The sequence below is a fragment of the Eschrichtius robustus genome, chromosome 21, assembly GCF_028021215.1.
Source record: "Eschrichtius robustus isolate mEscRob2 chromosome 21, mEscRob2.pri, whole genome shotgun sequence".
Lineage (NCBI taxonomy): Eukaryota > Metazoa > Chordata > Mammalia > Artiodactyla > Eschrichtiidae > Eschrichtius > Eschrichtius robustus.
The window spans coordinates 25,896,041-25,917,297 of record NC_090844.1 but is presented as its reverse complement, the minus strand read 5'-3'; the positions used below and the strand labels follow the sequence as shown (position 1 = coordinate 25,917,297).

Below are 21,257 nucleotides of genomic sequence, written 5' to 3'. Positions count from 1 at the left end.
AGTCCACATGTGAAGGCAGTTATGAATTACTCATAAGAGAGTACCATCTACTCAAGAGATTCTGAAATGTCACATAAAGCCACGTATAAAATAAGCCCTCACAATTTACCTGAAATAAAGGAAGCTTGCGGAAAGGAATGATCTGAATTGTTCTACTTTCAAATACAATCCAAATTCGTAAATCTGAAAAGACTTCAGCCAGAGGAAACATTTTAACAATATACATTTTCCTTAGAGTCTACACAGTTCTCTCCTTGTTGCTGATCAAAAGAAAAACGTAAAGGGAAAAAAGGGAGTGATAAAAATATATGCAGTTTCTAGAACTGATTTGGCATTCCATTGAGCCGTCTAACCCGTGATTCTGTTGTAAGGTCATAAGCCTTACGATACTCATACAAGTGGAAGTATCCCATTTAAAATCAAATGCCAGGTCTATATTTTTCTGTTATTTCTCAGTCCAAGGGCTGGGAACTCTTTCTGCATTGTTGCAGTTTTTATTACTTTAAAACTATGAATTTGAAAGTCATAAGACAAAAATGTCTTATGATTTGACCTCCCATTCAGAACTTTCTATCATAAATCGTACCATATATTGCTAGAGTCAGATTTGTTTAAGAATGACTTGTTTCTTTTCTCTCTATCTCTGAAATTATGTGGAGTGAAGGGATGTAGGCTTAATGCAAAGATGAACTGTAATCTCAAGAATAGTTTTCAATTTTTCATTGACTATTGGAGCTGGAACAGCCCTTACCCATGAATTTTATCTTATAGAAAAAGAAAGAAAAAAAAAAAGTCTCCGAAGATAAAAATAATCTGCCTGGAGCAGCAAAATTAATTTCAAAGTCAAGACTGGATTTCAGGGCTATTGCTCCTCCGCTTTCAACTCATTTCTACAAAGGGAAGCTCTTTAGTTATGTACTAACCATGTAGATATCTTTGAGTTACTGCCAGAGAATGGATGGTTTAGATTTTCCATCATTACTGACATGGGTTATCTCTGTAGAAACACCTCACTTTGACCTTTTACTGCAACTGTTTCTACTTGAAAGTTTAATCTATATAATGCTCCCATGACCACTTTTGGTCACAACTCTACTGAATATTCAGACCCTTTTTCTGGAGGTTATTAAGAAATGAATATTCATATTTAGACACCTTCAACAGCATTTCATCATTAAGGGGACACACAGAATGTGGGCTCTAATCGCTTACATGAGAAGGTACAGAATAAAGAACCTAGAGATTATCATACTAAGTGAAGTAAGTCAGACAGAGAAAGACAAATATACGACATCACTTATACATGGAGTCTAAAAAGATGATACAAATGAACTTATTTACAAAACAGAGATAGACTTACAGATGTGGAAAACCAACTTATGGTTACCAAAGGGGAAAGCGGGGGAGGGAGTTTGGGATTAACATACACACACTACTATATATAAAACAGATAATCAACAAGGACCTACTGTATAGCACAGGGAACTCTACTCAATATTCCGTAATAACCTATAGGGGAAAAGAATCTGAAAAAGAATGGATATATGTATATGTATAACTGAACCACTTTGCTGTTCACCTGAAACTAACACAGCACTGTAAATCAACTATACGCCAACATAAAAGAAAAATTAAATTGAAAAAAAGAAGGTATAGAATAAAGAAACTTTAGTGGATGGAAGGGAGCTTATCCAGGAAAGAAGACTGTCACTCCAAAATAGGGATCAGCCCAGTATTACTGCGATGAATGATTCAAACACATACAATATCAAATGTTGTCAATATCTGAGAATTAGTGAGCCAGGCTCACATCCTCTTTTAATCTGGAGAATTAGAAGTCTGGGACACGGGAAGGAGTGATTGTCAGGAACAGGAAAAGGAAGGCTTCTGATGACTGAGTTATACTCTGAAATACGATGACTAGAAAATCTCAGGTCCAAATATGAAGACTTATTCCAGAGAAACCTATATTCTATTTGTTGACATAATCCATCACCTATACATTATTTTAAATAATGTAATAAGACATATACATCATGCATGCTGGAATATGTGGAGACAAGATGCATTCACATATGCAACTTACCTGAAATTGCATCAAAAATAAAAAGTTGATTGATAGATAAATGGATACGTATTTGATAAAGCAAATATGGCGACTGTTAACACTGTAAGATCTAGAGATTGGGCATACATTGTTTACAAGTCATTCAACTTTTCTGGATGTTTCAAAATTTCATAATGAAATGCTAGAAAAAGTTTAAAAAGACTTTTTCATGGCTGTTTCTGACTACCATATATGTAGTATGTTTTATTATAAAAACTCCTAAGCCGATGCCAAACCAAATAATCTACCAATTCCACATTCGGTAACCTGCACTCAATTATCCTCCTTCCTCCACTGCACGACGCCTCCCCACCCACCTTCCCCCGCCACACTTACTTTAAGATGAATTCCAAAATTATATCAAGAATATAAGATTCACCATAATTTGAATCATTATCTAACGACAATGGAGTATCTTTATGCGACAAACCATTAGCTGCTGCAGAAAATCTAAGAGCTCTTCCTGACCCCACCTCCCAGACCATTCATTTATTGAGAAGGGATTTTTCTTTTTTTTAATGTGATACATCACTCACTAGGGATTGGAACAACTATGAATAACATGAATAGGGAAATTGTACAGTTCATTCTACTGACAAAATCAGAAAGGTTGGACAGTAAGCTTCAGTTTGTTGAGAAAAAAAAAAAAAAAGAATCCTTTTATTGTTAACGACACTCCCATCCTGAACGTATCTTTTTCAAAGATCAACTGGTCAGTGGACACTGTAAGGCCAAAGGCTCTGATGTGGAAGTTGAGTTTCTCCACTGCTGTATTTCCCACCCAGTTATGCATACACATGTTTTATAAAACTATTAAATATTTATGATGCAGTACAAAGCCCCCTCTAAAAGCATATGTATTTAACTAAATCATGTCACTGACAGCAAGAGGCATGCACAGCAATTTAACCTAGCAGGAAAAGTACTTCTTTTACATCTCACTGCAATGCAGAGAGTTTCAACCATACGCTTATTTCTGTCCCCACATACCGTCCGTAAGAAGGGAAAGCTTAACTTAAGTGGTTCAAAGGGCTTTTAGACAGGCTTCTCAAATAAAACATAAATCTTCTGAAGTGTTTCTCAAAAATTCTTTCCTGAGGCTTTGCCAGGACTCTGTCACTAGAGGTCAGACAAATAATCCATCCTCAGGTTGTCTCCTTAACCCCAGGTTAAATACCTGGATTTAGCCCCATCTTTTCTTCTATCACCACGTCCTTCCAAATGTTTGCCATAGTCTATCACTGACTGATGTCAAAGGCATCCAAAAAGTACCCATGTCCAACTGCATCCCTCTCAGTCTTCCCTTTACCCACAAAAAGACTCCAAGTTTCGTATGGGCATATCAAAAGTTAAATTATTGTTAACCACTCATATACCTTAATACCAAAGAATCTGTTGAGACAAGTACTACTACTTAAGCGTTTTTTAAGGTACCTAAGCATTTGGTGATGCAAAAGAACAGCAGAGAGAGAGCTCTGAAATGAAAAAAAAAAAAAAAAGTGCAAGAGAAGGCAAAACATCTTAGGCATCTTAGGCTCAGAGCTAACTGTACTCGTGGAGACAGAAGGGTTCAAAATAACCTCTGGCTGGGAAAAAAATGTGTTGAATGGGTACAAAAATAATTATTTTAGTGATATGTATGTTGTCAAAAAATCAGGGCTAAATGCTTGAGTTGTCCAACTCAAAATGAAATGATATTACTGTAATTCAGCCAACATACAGCAAGTGATTAGGACATTTGCTGCTCAGCATTTAAACTAACTTCTTTTCACACTCTGGCAAGTAAAAAATGGAAAACCTCAGGATAACCTGCTTCTCAAAAGCAGATTGCAGATTTTAAAGTCGTGGTATTTTATGTAACGAAAGTAACTTACATTTCTAAAGCCCCACAGTATATGTTAATTTATCTACATATCCATCCACCCACCCATCCAAAACAATGTTTACTAAGTGGCCGCTTATGTCCCTGGCATTGTGCTGAGGCTTATAGATTTGGTAGCAAGAAGGTAAAAGAAGTTCCACCCCATAATCTCTCTTTTCTCTGAAGTAGCAAGTGAGATTATCTGCCGAGAGAGAAGGCATGATTCAAATTTTGAGTGCGGTAAGGTCTTAGTCACCTTGGAAAACAGATGAGAAGGTTGACTGTAAAAAACAGAAGCAGGTCAGACATCGCGGCAAGTATTAGATACACATCAGTTCTTCCTTATTTATAATTCTCACTATCAGGATCCTTACTCCTCCTCTTGAGACTTATATTTTGAAAGTGCAACCAATGGAAGAAGACTTAAAAAAAGTCATTGGAGGGTATTATGCTAAGTGAAATAAGTCAGACAGATAAAGACAGATACCGTATGATATGACTTATACATGGAATCTAAAAAATACAACAAACTAGTGACTGTAACAAAAAAGAAGCAGACTCACAGATATAGAGAACAAACTAGTGGTTACCAGTGGGGAGAGGGAAGGGGGGAGGGGCAATACAGGGGTAGGGGACTAAGAGGTACAAACTATTAGATATAAAATAAGCTACAAGGGGAATTCCCTGGTGGTCCAGTGGTTAAGACATCACACTTACACTGCCGGGGCTTCAATCCCTGGTCAGGGAACTAAGATCCCACAGGCCTCGTGGTGCAGCCAAAAAAACCAAAAAAAAGCTACAAGGATATATTGTACAACACAGGGGATATAGCCAATATTTTATAATAACGATAAATGGAGTATAACCTTTAAAAATTGTGAATCACTATATCGTACACCTGTAACTTATATAATATTATACTTCAACTACACTTCAATAAAAAATGAATTTAAAAAAGTGTCACTGATAACATAAGAAATAATTTTTCTGTTGAGCTCTATAGGACCTGGACCCAAACAAGACTGAAGTGGGGCGAGAGGAGGAAGAGAAAAGAACACGAATAAATATGATAATGAGAAGGTTAAGTTCACACACATATCACAGTCTCCACTTTGGACAGATTTACTTCTCAAATCAGTGTACCTTTTTCTGATGCCAGAATTTAATTTGCAATATCAGGTGCTTAGTTATGCTGTGTGGCTTAACTCTGGCCATGATGAAACCAACCCATTCAAATAATGTTGCCAGTAAGTCCATGAATCAAAGAACTTTAACCTACTACACACTGTAATGCCCCTCTATTGTATACCGCTTCTAATATGAACAAGATGAGGGAAGAAGACATGCCATAAACCCAGAGATCAGCAGGAAAGTTTAATTTCTCTCTTTCAAGTATTACTTGGAAGAAATTAAATCAGTATTGGGAAGCATTGTGTGTTTACAGCAAGTTCAAAATTATCCATATTAAAGTGAAAAGGGAAAGTTTGGTCTTTAATGACTCTTCTGCCATAGATTTCCCACATATTTTTAAAAATGTGTGCCTTTTCTCAGTTTTTCCAGATCCGTGCTAGGTTGATCTTATCCTTGCTGCCTTTGAGAAGTTCATTCATTCATTCACTAATTGTTTCCTAAGTGCCTAATATGCGCCAGGCCCTGCACAAGGCTGAGAAAGAAAGAAGGGAGGCTGCAGTGGTTCCTGCTTCCAAGGTGTTACATAAGGGACTTCATTTTCCTAATCCCACTCTGGCACGAATGCAAATACTGCAGAAGTGAGAGTCCATAGTCTTAGAATAGATTCTATTTGTGTGGTAGACACATTGTGGAGTGATTAAAAAAAAAGAGAGAGAGCCCAGCAAGAAATACTGTTTGTTGTATATGCATGTCTAAGTTTCTCAGATTGTCCTTCACTTAGGATCCAGTTATGAAAACATTTACTTCTGAGAGCGTTTTGTTTTGACGAGTGATGGAAGAAGAACGCAGAAATTCATTTCCAGAAGGGACCATGTCCAGGCAAGAGGCCTTTAGAAGTACCGGACAATTGGAGGCAGAAAAACCTAATCCATCTATTTCCATTCTCAGAAACCATCAAAACAAAACACCCATCAAAACAGACTGGGCTATAGTAGAAATCTGATGGTGGGTTGATTTTTTTTTACAGTTCTTTAAAAAGTTTTTTGCTTGACTGTTTTTGGCGGGTGGACTAAAATAAAAAAAATAAAATATTAATACATTTTATTATCTTTTTGATGAAGACTTCTTATTTACTGGTGACGCCAATGCACAGTTTTAAATTTAGTTACCCAAATTTCCTGAATTATTAAGGAAACATTTTAAATGCATAGAAATTCTGACATTTCAAAATATAAACATCAAAAAGAAAAAATTATATTACATACATACAGATACAGATCTGAAGATTTGATTCAATATTTGGTTGCTTGTAGAAGCTAGTTTAATCAATAAACAAGGTCAACGTGATTGAAAGAAAGAAGTATTAAACATTTTGACTAACATTAGTTCTGGTAACTACCTGGGCTCTGCAAAATCACTGACGTGGCAAGACTAAAGATGACCAAATAAGCTTTACTATTTAAGTTATGTTATCATCCTCATAAATATATGAGCTGTTCAAATGTGAATTGATGGTAATTAAAGAAACCAACAATAAAATGATCAGAATTAATATCCTTTATCAAATTAGAAACATGATTTTTCCTTTTTTCAATTAATTCTGATGAAAATATACAGAGCAATCCACTTATTCAACATCTAAATCAATTTGAATTTTTTATCCTTACAACATAATTTTAATGCTGAACACTGTCATTCTGTGAATTTCCAATAATGGTACTGTATATCCAATGAAGAAAAGGATATATATTGGGGTGGAACTTTCTTACTTTATATTCACATTGAAGGTGCATTTGAAAGAACATTGCTGAAACAGTTTTCACTTTTTAAAAATGGTGTCCCTTGTTTAAGTGCTAATATCCCTTATGCTCAAAAATAAAACATTAATTTTTAATTCTATAAGTAACACGTGAAAGTTAAAAGTATGATGTATATTTTCTTACTTTGCTTTTAACATATTAACATAGCATTTCCCCTTCTTCATTTCTAATCCAACAAAGTGTTACACCGTCAAGATACCTGGAGCATCAGGTATTATCTTTAACCAACATCTCATCTCCTTATTGCTCTTAAGGACAAGTGTGCACACACCCAAAAAGTCAGTGAATTCTGTGCAAGGTTCTTAAAATGAGGAGCAAATTAGACCTAATTACGGGTGATGGAGTTTCGAAAGGTCCTAGATTAACATTACAAGCACTTTTCATGGTAAATTAAGCATGCAGTTTAGTCAGCAAAGATATTTTTTATATATCTTGTTTATGTCTACTATAAATATCATAAGCATTCCTTTAACATTTAACCCAGTGATTAATGCATCTATGATGGAGTCAGGTTCTAATTAGTGAGTAACTGCCTGCAAATATTTCCACAACTGTTCATCTCCCAACTCTTTTACCCTGACTAACAGAGACATGCTTACCAAAGTCTAAGGGTTCATGTAGTTACAGAAAACCAAATGCATTATTTATAAGGATGCACAGCCTAGAAAGTTCGGCTATGCCGCTTACCCTAGCAGTAGCAGGCTCTAAGCTATTGGCAACAGGAAGCTTGCCAGTGCATTAGAAAATGGGATTGAAGGTATCCCTGCCAAATAAAATAGCTAAGTAATAACAAATGTTAAAGAAGAGCCTTGGGGGTTGGAGGGAGTCCTGAGCTCACTGCTGAAGCACAATTCAGATCACCAAGCTTTTGCAGTCAATGCAGAAAGAATAATCCTAATTAATTCTTTGTGTCTTTCTTGAGACACAAAGAATTTTATCTTTCTTGAGTGCTTGCTTTTTAATTAGTTATACATTGTTTTTTATTAATGTTACTATAGTATCTGTATACAAATGAGAAAATTACAATTGCTATAAAATAGGTACGGTGCACAGTATCAGATTTCAAGTTCAGGTAGAATTAATTCTGTATTTGTATTGTCCGCCCTGTTTATCAATCCATAATCACTGTTTCAGTGATTGTGGACAAATCAGTATTTTTTTCCCCTTTGATTTCAAAGAAAAAGAAACCTGCCACAAAAAAAGCCATAATTTCTTATTCTTCATGTGTTCAAAACTGATATATTGCTTCAGAGATACCTGTCATGACTTTAAGTAGATTTTGAGATAGTGCCATTCAAGTTTCATTTTCTGTTTAATCGTGGTCAGCAACTTAGAATCTACACCACAGTGCAACAAAAGGCTTTTAAATGTTAACAGCAGCAGGGGATGAGAATGCCATCTTGCCTGAGGGGGGGGAAACCCTAAAAACTGACAAAATAAGTCAATCTAAACACACACACACACACACACACACTAAACTTACTGCAGGAACTGTTAAAAGCAAATAACCTTCCATATCAATTTGACGTTTAAACAAAAAGCTATGGTTTTTATTCTGCATCTCAAAATTGATCTGAAACTTATCATCAAAATCAAGGATGAAGTAGTAGAGGCTACGTATCACATATTTATGCTTATTCTTTTCTTGAATAACCTGAGTTTCAGATATTTAATACTTAACACGTATACCTGTTTATGTGCAGGAGGGGAGGCTCATGGTATTCCTTCTAAATTATCCAAGTACCTAACAAATATAATTTGTTACCAAAAACTCTCTAGTTTTAACGCCTTTTATCGTGGTAAATGGGCATACATATTTCTGTACCTTGCTCAGGAACCTTGATTCATAGAACTGATTTGGTCCAAGTGATAAAAGTAGCCAAGTGGTAAAAGTAGTTGCAATGATCACATGGCCTTAGAGACGTATGATAGAGGTCACAAGAGGAACTCTCTGAAGGTTTTTCTTTCCCCCTCTCCCTCTACTATCAGTGTGTATAAAGAACACAGGACATGGGGTCAGAGAAGCTGGCATGGAACTTGTTATATAGCCTTGACCAAATACTGAATTGTCTGAGCCTCTCAGTTACCTCATCTATCTAATGGGACAAGTAATATCTATTGTCAGATGAAAGTACCTGACACATGGTAGGTACCCGTTAAAAGACATTGTTACACTTCATTATTACTTTTTTAATGATAATAAAAGGAAAATCAACCTTATTAGTGCCACGGCATTCCCTTACTCCCAAACAGGTGACTTCAGCACCACAGGGAGAACAGCGACCAACCTGTTACTATGTAGATTTTCATATAATTCGCAATAATCCCATCGAAGGTGAAACACAGTCTTACACATCAACATGTAAACAAGTATTTATCATAAAATGAAGAAACCTTCAAGACATAAAATCCAGAAATAAATTTAAAGTAGAAGTGTATGGAGTGTGAAATGCTTCTCAAAATGTTAAAAGCTCTAATAAATATGATTTAAGCCAATGTGAATGGTTTCAACTTTCATTTTTAAATATGTAAATACATTTTTCATGATTGAAGGTTTAGGTGGTTTTCCTATAATTACACATATGTACAACTTTTAGAAATCACGATAATCTAACTAAAAAAAAAATCATCTCACTATTAATGTTCATATCCGTTTAATAAAGACTTCCTGGGAACCAGCATATTGGTGTGTTATGGGAATGGAAACACAAACCAAAATTCCTTCCTTCAAGACCTTATATTCTGGTTTGCGAAGTGATGTACATACCTGTGACAATTGTTAAGTGGCAAGTTTGTTATTTGAAGAGCTAGGAAATCACCAAGAGAGTACGGCTGGGCCTTGGAAGATAATCTAACATCTGGGTATAACAAATCATAGAGTTTGCTTTTATTCTTTGATCAGACAAAGACTTTTTTTTTTTTTTTTTTACAATTTCAGAGCATCCTTTTACTAAAATATACCCAAGTCTTCACTTCTTCTAAAAAGGTGGGAGAGTATGACATTCTTAAAATTATTGAGACTATAGCTGACCCTATTCTTCGTGAAGACTCTCTCCACCAGAAGCCTCTATTAGACTTACTTCTGAATGCACTTTTTACCCAAAAGGTCACAGCCAACATTCTAGAAACTTGAAAAAAAAAAAAAAAACAAGCAGAAAATTTTACCATAATACTAGTTTCTGTGTGTATATATGTAGTGGATGTGATGTTTCATTTCTATTTTTGCACTAAGCTTAACAGTTTTAAATCTCAGTTCCCTTTACCTGCAATGTAAAAACATTTTTAAAGCTTCGAATAAACCGCCTATATGTGCTTGAGTCACCTATTTCCTTCCTAAAGCTTATCTTGCTTTCACACAGCCTCATTTGCACATACAAGGTAATTCTTCTGCCCCCATGATCTGTTCATTCTAAAACACACCCAGGGACTCTTTGTATGGTTTATTTTTTTCACAGATAACTTGAGGAAAGTCTAAACAGAGATGTATTTCTGCTCTGGAGCATTAGAGACATGAAATTAAGAAGCTTCTACGAGGAAGGAAGAGGAAAAAATCCATCTGGGTCAACTAAAGGGAAATGTACAAACTTTGTAAAATATCTGTTATGGCCACTTAATTTTTTCTCAGACATATTCCCTTCATATCACATTTTATCATAAAGATACCCTGTCTGATAAGGTGGGCTGCTCCTAGCACATTTTATTAGAGGGGGGACATGTTAGATTTTACAGCATTTAAAAAAAAAAATTGCAGCAACTTCCTTCTTATAGTTCTGTAGACTGAGAATTATAAATAATCATGATCTGTTCTCATAGTTATCTTATTATGAATGGCATGTATTTCTATAGGTTGACGAAACAGATCTCTGAGTTCAAATGCAGGATAACAATTGTATAGAATATTATAAAATAACATTTAATATCTTATCTCCTGCAGATTTTTCTCTTAACATATCTTCATTCCTATATGGGGAATTTGTAGTTAAAAACTTGATCAAATGACGCAGAAGCTTCTTGTCAATTAGTCACTGTTCTCAAGCAATGAATTTTAAGAAAACTGAGAGAGGAATCATTGTAAAGGATAATTTTGCTTTCCAAAATTTAATAATTTTAATTGATTAATTTACTTTACTATTTGAATTTACTATATTTATCACTCAATTATAATATAACTAGACAGGGGCTTCCCTGGTGGCGCAGTGGTTGAGAATCTGCCTGCCAATGCAGGGGACACGGGTTCGAGCCCTGGTCTAGGAAGATCCCACATGCCGCGGAGCAACTGGGCCCGTGAGCCACAACTACTGAGCCTGAGTGTCTGGAGCCTGTGCTCCGCAACAAGAGAGGCCGCGACAGTGAGAGGCCCGCGCGCTGCGATGAAGAGTGGCCCCCCGCTCGCCACAAGTGGAGAACGCCCTCGCGCAGAGACGAAGACCCAACACAGCCATAAATTAATTAATTAAATAAACCCAAAAGTTTAAAAAAAAAATATATATATATATATATATAACTAGACATACATTTTCAAGTTTACCACTTCTCCCACCTTTGGGCCAATTAAACGGCCTTTAGAAAATAAAAATAAAAAAACAGATTTTACCTAACGAAAATAAAATTCTTCAAGAAGTTGCAACCTTTCCATATAAATTTCCAGGTCACCTAATAAAAAATATCTCCTCGAATATATAAACATATCTTGTAAGTCCATCTATGTAACATGGAAAAGTTTCTGATAATCAACAGTAATTCAATTTATCACACTGTGGTAACACTCCTCTAAAATATCCAGTTAAATTTCTAAATTCTTTAAAAATTCCCCAAACTACTTTCAAAACCCTACATAGTATCATGTAATTTCTGATGCCTCTTAACCTTAGTCTTCTACTTTTAATGGTAAATTATAGATTCTCATCATTTTTAAAAATGGGATAAATGTCAGGATTCTGATTTCTTGGTAAAACGACCAAGCTTTAAATATAATGCAGAAACAACAATTGGCTACTTTAAAAAAAAGACAACAGTAAAACCAATCATTACCCAAATAATATTTTATTTTAAATCACATACCACAGAATGGATAAACATACTCTATCTTAAGCAATATTATTTTTAAAATAACTTGATTTAAAAGTCTGACCCCCAAATTCTACTTTATGTTATGATTATGTGTTGTCACACACAAAGAGCATAATTAACCACAATTAACCTTTTCAACTTTACTGCAAACTCCTTCAGCCCAAGGACTATCCTCTATTCACCTCCCCCAACCACCTCCCCCTCCAAGAAATACACATCACAATTCCTAGCATTATGCTGGAACACAGTACGACCTGGGTTATTAACTATTTGTTTGTTCTAATTAAAGAGAGGGTAAGTCCTCAGTGACCTAAGAATCAAATAGCAGAAACAGGGCCACCAAATTTTCATCCTAAATTTATCACTCACTTGCTGTTTGATGTTAGTTGACACTTGGCTTATCCCTATATGTATTTGACTATTCTTACAATTGAAACGGAGAGATTAATAGCCCAAAATTCCTTTTAAAAATTAAAAGAAAGACTGATAACATATTTTATCATTACAAATAAAAGTTCCTGCAATCTTCAACAAAGCCAGTCTGTCTCTCCCTCTTTCTTTCTTTCTTTCTCTCTTTCTCCCTCTTTTCTTGTCACGTCTTACAAAGCTTGATACTCACCGAAGAAGAGGCTCTGGAATACCTGAGCAAAAAACACCATGATAGCTCACATTTGATTAACTAACCTGACGTAAACACCCAGTCTCCTAAATAAGAGATAGTTAGGCCCTTGAATGAAGATGAGCACAGCTTTAGGCTATGACCCACACTGGCCCATATCATTGGTTTTTAAGATTTTGTTGACCTCTGATAGATCGAGAGATAAAATGGAAAGTGCCATTCCAGCATTTCTTTGATGTTTAGTTGACCTATGTATACACAGCACCTTTATTAAAGAAATGAATTAAGTATACAAGCACCTTGTGTGCCAGAGGAGTTAATAATAAGAACAGGACAGAGAATAGTGGCAGATGCTCACAGATGAACTACTGGAGACATTATTTCCTCTAGGTTTTAGTGGTGACATCTATGAGGTTGATACAGCCTCAATCAGTGTAAGCTCACACTTTTCACAAGACCTGCTGAGTTTACTATGCAATATTAAATGGAACGGACTAAGCATGGTTCTTTTCCTTTTCTTACTGGAAAAAAAAAAAACCAAAAACCCTAATCAACATGCAACTGCTTTGATGAAAGAAACTAGTAATTTTTCAAAATCTACTTAATCATGGATTTAAAAAAAAGTCTGGATCAAGTACTTTTTTTTAAAAAATAAATTTATTTTATTTATTTATTTTTGGCTGCATTGGGTCTTTGTTGCTGCGCGCGGGCTTTCTCTAGTTGTGGCGAGTGGGGGCTACTCTTCATTGCGGTGCGCGGGCTTCTCACTGAGGTGGTTTCTCTTGTTGCGGAGCACAGGCTCTAGGCACGCGGGCTTAGTTGCTCCGCGGCATGTGGGATCTTCCCGGATCAGGGCTCGAACCCGTGTCCCCTGCCTTGGCAGGCGGATTCTTAACCACTGTGCCACCAGGGAAGCCCTGAATCAACTACTTTTTGACTTTTAACTCCAAAGTCAGAACATTTTACCAATTTGAAAATGCTTCCCATGCATTCTAATTGTAAAACTGTAACCCATTTTTCTACTCTTTTCTACCTTCTTCAGAAGAGCCTAAAAAGTTCCTGGATTAAAAGAGGGCATTCCTAAGAATGATGATAGTGAGCTCAGGTACTAACAAAGAGTCTTTTTAAAATGATATTTCGATTGTCTTCAGTTTTCTAACTCATTATTTTCTTTACAATCGTAAATTTGCTTGAATTTTGTCTGCCCAATTAAACACTTTTCAATGACATCTATTTTTAACTTTCCTTTAAAATTCTCTGTGAGCCCTACTTCCTGATTCTTTTAAAGCTGTCTGCTCATCAGCTCTAGAGGACTGTGTTGGTTTTGCCTGTCTAGCCCTTTCCCCCAGTTTAGGTGCAGAACCCTCCTCTCTGTAATGAACCCACACCATGCACTTCCCATGGGGCTGAGCCCAGCTGCCTCACTGACCCAAGCACACACAGCGGTGGAGATCTGTCCCAGTCCCTGCCCAGCTGGAGTCATTACTCTCCCTGGATACAAAATTATTTTAGGGGTAAGCATATGATGCAAGCAGAGCCAATCAGATTCTTCCTAAAAATTTGCTGTTTGGATAAGGAGTGGACTTTCTCTTCTTTTTAGATTATGAGCCAAGGGGATAGAGGCTTCAAAATACCCGCAGCTATCCCCCTATCAGACAGAGGAAACCCACTAAGAACAATGCTAGCATTTGTAAAGAAGCAAAGCATAAAGACTAAGAAATCATCGTATTATATCATGTGAGCTTCTGGATCAAACTGGGCCAGTTTTATGAGCCAATATACTCCCTTTATATTTAAGCTCTTTGGAGTTGAATTTCTATCACCTGCAGTTGAGAAACTCCTAATTGAATCATCATCCATAGTTCTTATTTTATTGCTTTACCATGTTGTTCCTCTACCTTATTCCTTCCTTTTGAGGGGCGAGGGGGGCCTGTTTCCTATAGTATCCAGGGTCTTTTCATAATAGATGGGCCTCTATTCCCATCTTCCTATTTCTCAGATCCCTAGATAACTTGAAAAAAAATGAAGAATGAAGAAATCCACCAAGTTCATCATTTATTTTGGTAAGTAAATTTATCAAAATCCTGCTGGCTCTGTTTTCCTAGATGCTTTCTTTGTACATGTCTCTCTGTCTCTAATCTCTTCAACATTTAAAAAATTTTTGTATTTTGTATATATAATCCACCTCACTGCTCTATTCCTAATGATTAAAAACACTTACTGTAGTTTTAATACTTCTCTAAAAACAAGAAAAATAAAGAAGTCCTTCCCTCTCGCAGCTGATATACAAAAAGATGGAAGATGATTTTTAATGTTAAAGGGAATATTCCAGTAAAAAGCCCCCAAAAGAATAAAATACAGAGAAATAACTGCTCTAGGGCTGATAATTTTCTACTACTGAGTTTAGCTATCATACAAATAATATCTAGGATTTACACTATTATGTAATAGCTTAAACAGTAATCAGCTTGGAATAAGGTCATGCCTCTACCCCAAACATCAACTATCACTGAGGAAGATTTCCCTGTTTGTTGAAGATCTGATGCCTATTAACACAATGACTCTAAGATTATTCCCACCTCTGTAAATAGCATGTTTTTAAATAGATAAATTCTCAAACTAACAAAGCCAAAGAGCAAGTCACTGAAATGATTCTAGACCGTTTTCTGCTCCTTTTATAGTATTAAACCTTTGAATTGTGTTGCTATTAACTAAGGGTTCTCCTGTCCATTTCATTACACCTTGTAGGCTGTGGAGAGTATATTATTTCACTTAAAAGCTGACTTTGAGATAACTGGTATAAACGTGATTATATACCTGGACTCCACTTTGATGCCTTTTTTTTTTTTTTAAAGAAGCCCTCTTCTTTCTTTCTTTTTTTTTTAAGAAGCTCAAGCTGCATGGATGGACCTAGAGATTGTCATACTGAGTGAAGTAAGTCAGGAAGAGAAAGACAAACATCATATGATATTGCTTATATGTGGAATCTAAAAAAACGGTACAAATGAACTCATCTACAAAATGGAAATAGAGTTACAGATGTAGAAAATAAACTTACGGTTACCAAGGGGTAAGTGGGGGGAGGGATAAATTGGAAGATTGGGATTGACATATACACACTACTATATATAAAATAGATAACTAATAAGGACCTACTGTATAGCACTCAATACTACTCAATACTCTGTAATGGCCTGTATGGGAAAAAAATCTAAAAAAGAGTGGATATATGTATATGTATAACAGATTCACTTTGCTGTACACCTGAAACTAACATGACATTGTAAATCAACTACACCCCAATAAAAATTTTAAAAAATTTAAACCACTAAAAAAAAAAAAAAAAAAGGAAGCTCAAGCTAGTTGCATGGATCCTGTAAGACTTTGTAATTAAAAAAATATATGATTGAAATCAGAAGATTCAGGCTTAAATTTCTGTTCTACCACCTATGTATGTAGTTTTTGAATTTGGACATGTCAGAAATTTCTGAGTCTCACATCCCTCAACTGACAAGTGGGATGAAATCTAGGTCACAGAATTACTGTGTGAATAAATGACTCAATATATGAAAATATACCTTGTAAAATATACAGTAGGATACAAATATCAGTATTTATATATACATAGCACACACACATATTTGTCTGGGTCAAGAGAATACTTTTGGAAAAGGTTAATTTCAACTGAATACAAAAGGTTAAGGATGATTTAGTTATAAGCTTGATCAAAAGTTTTCTCTTATCAAGTAGTGGAATGCAATGACAGACACTGAATGCCTTTAGAAAGGCAGAACTGAAGAATTATATTACAGTTGCAGGGAGTACTGTAAGGGAAAATGTAAGACACATTCACATACAAAATGAGTGAACTAAGCATGAAGGTGAGAATGCAGATGACTGTGACACACAAGCCCCTACTCTTGCTCCAAGTCAGTGTATTGTCCTAAAAATCTGTAACTAACGCTCTAGGCAATCAGGAAAATGGAAGTAATACCAGTTGGACAATCTCCACTTAAAATTTTTCTTTTATTGCTATAGGATGCATGGCAATTTGTTTGTCATTCTCCACAAGAGACAGAGCCACCACACCCTTGAAAAGACCGTGTTTATAGAAGTCTGGAAACACAATTTGCATTCAGTTAGAAGTAGCTGTCTAACGGTGACAGGACAGAGTTCATATTTTGCCGCCAATAAAGATCTGAGATAGGAATGCCATTTTTCCAGTTGAAAGTCATTTAGGAAAGGTCTGGGCAGTTCTGTCTACATTTAGACTAGGTCAGTCAGTTACAGCTGAGGATGGAAGTAAGAACCGTAACTCTGAACTTCACCAGTGGACCAGCAGACCTGGTCCAATCTAATCAATACATAGCACAGCGCTATTCCCAAGGGAACATGTTGTATCTGATTATAACAAATGTCTCTGCAGACAAAAGACATTTTTTTCCTTCAGCTAGCTCTTTTAGGTGTCAAATTAAAGATTGAATTGTTCATTTCATTCAGAAATTTCAAAAAGGACTTCTTGATAAGTTCCTTTCAAATGCAGTCTTAGCTGAGAATATATAATATTTTGGAAAAGACAGTGATTTCTTGGCATACAACTTTCAGCACCACCATTTAGACTGAAAATCATCAACTCCTTTCCTCCTCCAACAATAAGGATATTTTCTTATGTCGTTCAAATAAAATGGTAGGACTCCCTTGATTTCCATTTTCTTCAAAGACACACGCATTTTTCAGGTACTGGCTCTCTTCCGTCTATAGAGGAGACCATCTAAAGCAAGCCTGTGCTAAATGATTCACATTCATTTTCTCATATTAGGCTTCTCAATATAGTTTGAGATAAACAAGGTTATACAGACAGAAACTGAGTCTTAAGGACATTAAATAAATTGCCTAAGAATACACAGTAATTAACAGCACTAGTATTTAGACTTAAGGACATGAGTCCATCTGACGTCTGTGTTCTTTTCATTCCCCCTCACCACCTGTCACGCTTTGATGGGTAACATAAAGATTATATGGGCTCAGCTGGTTCAAAGCAATGCATTGACCTTAATCTGCCACACATACACCCAATCCACTTTGTATCAGAGACTACTTTTCCACCCATTCACAGAATCTCATTCCTTTTCGTATTAAAGGCTTTTTTTGTTTTGAGGCAACAAAACCTCATGCATTACGGCAGGCTAGCGTACTGCCTGGGTTTGAATCCTGCTTGTGGGACTTTAGACAAAATACATCAGTTTCATCATTTGAAAAATGGAAGACGGTTTTATGGGAACCATGAATCAGCATCCATGTAAATCACCTTGCGCAGTGCCTGGCACAAAGTGAGCCTTCAATAAAGATTTGCTATTACTACTATTATTATTTGAAACATATATTTCAGTTATTTAAGACTGTTTTCCAGAAACTTCTCTTTATTTTCTTTCCTATTACTATTCATTAGACTTTCCATTTTTGTTTCTCTCATTTTTATATTACATTGGAATGGATGGGGCTTAATTCAGTAAAGTGGTTGGTAAAACAATTGTATTTTTTATAGCATTTGACAAAATTGTCTGCAAAATGGGGTCACCAGCAGCTGGCAATTCAGACAGAAATCATTAAGGTTTGTTTGTTCTAAACAATCCATTTACTTTTTTGCTGATGCTGTGTAAAGGAGGAACAAGACAGTCCTACTGACTGTTTTATAAATTTCAAGTTCTTTTCTACAACCTGTCACTTACGTGTAATAGGACACTCATTTAGCAAATTATTTATGTGTTTTAAGTCACAGATGCCTCATTTACAAAAGAGTAAAATAAAATAAAGGAAAATAATGCTAATCTTTACCAGGAGATCATTATAAGAAACTTTAAAAAAATTTATAAATTAACAACTCTAAAAAGAGTGAAAGTATAATGCAAATTCCCAAATTCAAAAAGGAAGTAGTTAAAATTTGCCTTACAAAGGGAAGGATTAGTAACTTTGCTATTTCACCAATATTTATAAAATGGTAGGAAAAATAAATAGAAAGAGGGCAAAAATGATACAGCGTTTGTAGATGAAACATAAATCTCTTAAACTCTCCAGTCAAGAATGATTTCTGAATCGTTACAGTGATTTATTAAAAAAATTTTAGATTAGAAAAATATTTTTCAAAATTTCTGACTAGCATTTCATGACATGGGAAAAACACTTATGGTACATTAAATGGATAGAAGGTGGAGAAGTAAAAAGCCAGAAGGAAGAATACTGATTTGAAGAAAATATACTAAAATACTAGCAATAGTATTTTGGATAGCTGGTAGGCAATTTTAATTTTCTTCTTTTCGTTTTTTTTCTACTCCAATATGAGTTACAGAGGAGAAAAGGAGAACTTGAAGGGCTGCAGTGATCAGGGAAGGATACCGCAGAAGACACCTGGCATAACAGACAAGGTTCTGAGCAGGGCCATGAACATGAACTACCACTGATAAACCCTCCCAAGATTTACCCAGAGGTGAGATGTTGCCAGAACCAGCACTGGTAATTAAGGGGACGTTTCCCTATAAAGGTGTGCACATTTGTACCGAAAGAACTGAAAAGTAATAAGGCTCCCTCACCCTTTTTTAACACCGACCCCCCCAAAGCACACCAAATCATTCTAATACACAAGAGGTTTGCTGAATCCATACTACTTCAGAAAGGGTTTTCAAAATTTACTTTACAAAAAACACCAATGTCAACAGTTCAAAGAATGGAGGCCACACAGACGTGATTACATTGTAATAGCACAGGTTGCTTTTCACATATGGGGATTTACACGTCTCCTTTCTGGCTGAAACACAGTGAAAAGAAACCTCTTCAGGGCTGATTATTTCTGACCCGTGTGAACTTATTCAAGGCCTCTGACTCTTATATATTTTGAATTTTTAAGTCCAGTTTATTGCGATTGCCGGTTCCTCAAGTTTCAGCTCCAGCCTTTACTAAGCTGTGTTTCCGTCACAGCTCTGCTCCAGTGCAGAATTCCCCTGAATGCAGCCTTTGGATGAACTGAGTACCTCATGCTGCTCTCACTGTTCTCACCAAGACTAGACTTAGGATCCTGCCACTATTGGTTTATATTTCCAAAGTACAGAGTATATTTTCACGAGATTAAAAAATGTATTCATACTAACACAACATTGTAGAGCAACTATACTCCAATAAAATTAATAAAAAAAAAAAAACCTGGCCAAATCGTAGAGTCTATTTAAATATCTTATTTCCATAGAAAACAGGGTAAATAAATAAACCAAAGCTTTATAAATGGAAGCAAGTATTGTACTGTACCCTATACTATGAGTTGCTGGAGAAAAACGTTTTTCAAGTCTCTTGTAGTCATATGTGAGTGAACTTATCAAAATTGATGACACGCACACTCCATGCATGAAGTATATCACTCTTTCAGGGACATGATTAAATTTCATCTCCTGGATCACTGGGAAAGTGAGGGCATGAATCTTTCAGTGGTGTACAAGGGGATGATCGCTTATTTCCTGAATTTTTCTTCCTCCTCCAGTTATGATTTGGCACAGGAATTATAGAAGTTGTGTCTCTTTTATTACATGTTTACTTACTTCTGGGGCAAAACAAACCTGTGCTCTTAAGTTATCACAAATAGAATTCGACCGTAGAGAAAAAATAAAAAGTATTCATTAATCAATTCAGCAGTATTTACTGAGAGCTCACCATGAGTGGGGAGTGACGTATGGTACACTGAAATATTTTAACATAAAGGTACACAAAGTCTTCGTTCTTACTTTTAAATCTTTACCAGATATAAGGAGCTAATTCTGCTGAGAGTTAGAGATCAGAGTCAGATTTCAAAATTATTTCTCTCTCAACAGTAGTATTGCAGTGAATAGAAATGTAAACTGAGAGATTCATTTCAGTTCCCTAAGTATTTCTTCCATTCCCAAACTACTCGGATATGCTTAAGGATCGCCTCCATTGCCCCATTAATGATAGCATGAAGGGTTCCAATTACAAGAGTTTCAATAACTTTCTTCAATGAATCATGCAGGGGAGAAATTATTCCCAGACAAAAGGCCAGAAAGAAAACCCTAGTATTTGCTTTTATATAATAAACACTCAAAAATAGAACACAAAGCTCATCATGATTCCTCAGTGCTGGTTAGCTAAAATCTACATAATTATACTAATCTTTTTGTAAGTAGAATTAAATAACAAATATCCAAACTCCCCAGAAGGGATTATCATTTTGGAGTATGTAATGAGTGTCCTTAGGGGAAGCCAATCTAGTCCTAGCATTTCATTTCCTGTTGATCTTACTAGATTGTTGCCATCAGTGCAGTTAAACGATGCTTTATCTGGCTAAAGTATAGCCAAAACATCAACCTTCATGCAATAAAAAATACGTGTACCTTGTTTCGTTACAGCCTGGGTACCACCAACCCAAAGGGAATGGTTTTAGAACCAAACTGGATATTTAAACAGACTGGGGAAACTACTGAAGTTGCCAAAAGTAAATACTTTCTTTTCAAGTATTTTCTACCATGCTGATAGCCAAAGGATATTGTTCATTAAACACACTCTCCAGGCTGGAACAGAATAATTGGGAATATCTATGTACTGAAGAGCTTATCAAACTGAGAATGAGTTTTAAATAAAGAGCTAAAATCA

General features: G+C 35.7%; 1 protein-coding gene across 9 annotated transcripts in view; it reads right to left on the bottom strand.

Annotated features, from left to right (window-relative positions):
- Nucleotides 1-21,257, bottom strand: part of NRG1 (neuregulin 1) — a 1,032,063-nt gene that overhangs the window by 125,102 nt on the left and 885,704 nt on the right. The gene's annotated exons all lie outside the window — the stretch shown is intronic.